The 1,039-nt window shown below is 40.4% G+C and overlaps 1 non-coding gene across 1 annotated transcript; it reads right to left on the reverse strand.

The window, feature by feature from the left end:
• Nucleotides 1-931: 931 nt before the first annotated feature.
• On the reverse strand, nt 932-1,039 carry LOC112768042 (small nucleolar RNA R71). Its single transcript, XR_003185481.1, has one exon. It is a non-coding gene; the product is annotated as a small nucleolar RNA R71 (small nucleolar RNA).

A 1,039-nucleotide genomic window follows, 5' to 3' on the forward strand; every position in this document is an offset into this window, starting at 1 on the left:
GAAAAGCATCTCCATTCGCTTATCTGAAATTCCTGCCAATGAATCTACATAAGTATCTCTATCCTTACTTTATGTTTTATTTACATAATATATTGTAGCCCATATGAGTCAACTTAACTGAGATTTACAAGGTGACCATAGCTTGCTTCAAGCCAACAATCTCTGTGGGATCGACCCTTACTCACGTAAGGTTTATTACTTGGACGACCCAGTACACTTGCTGGTTAGTTGTATCGAAGTTGTGACAAATCATGAATTAAGATCAAAGCACCAAGCTTTGGAGCCATTACCAGGATTTGTTCGAGCCTGGACATCACAATTTCGTGCACCAAGTTTTTGGCGCCGTTGCCGGGGATTGTTTGAGTTTGGACAACTGACGGTTCATCTTGTTGCTCAGATTAGGAGCAAGGATAAGAACATTCTTGTGGAAGCAGATCCAGAACCTGAAAGGACTCTGAAGAGAAAATTTAGAGAAGCTAAAATACAACAATCCAGAGATAACCTTTCAGAAATTTTCGAACAGGAAGAAGAGATGATAGCCGAAAATAATAATAATAATGTAAGGAAGATGCTTGGTGACTTTACTGCACCTAATTCCAATTTACATGGAAGAAGCATCTCCATTCCTGCCATTGGAGCAAACAACTTTGAGCTGAAACCTCAATTAGTTTCTCTGATGCAGTAGAACTGCAAGTTTCATGGACTTCCATCTGAAGATCCTTTTCAGTTCTTAACTGAATTCTTGCAGATATGTGATACTGTTAAGACTAATGGAGTCGATCCTGAAGTCTACAGGCTCATGCTTTTCCCTTTTGCTGTAAGAGACAGAGCTAGATTATGGTTGGATTCTCAACCTAAAGACAGCCTGAACTCTTGGGGTAAGCTGGTCACGGCTTTCTTAGCCAAGTACTTTCCTCCTCAAAAGCTGAGCAAGCTTAGAGCTGATGTTCAAACCTTCAGGCAGAAAGAAGGTGAATCCCTCTATGAAGCTTGGGAAAGATACAAACAGTTGACCAAAAAGTGTCCTTCTGACATGCTT

Source organism: Arachis hypogaea, chromosome 17 (assembly GCF_003086295.3).
Source record: "Arachis hypogaea cultivar Tifrunner chromosome 17, arahy.Tifrunner.gnm2.J5K5, whole genome shotgun sequence".
Classification (NCBI taxonomy): Eukaryota; Viridiplantae; Streptophyta; class Magnoliopsida; order Fabales; family Fabaceae; genus Arachis; species Arachis hypogaea.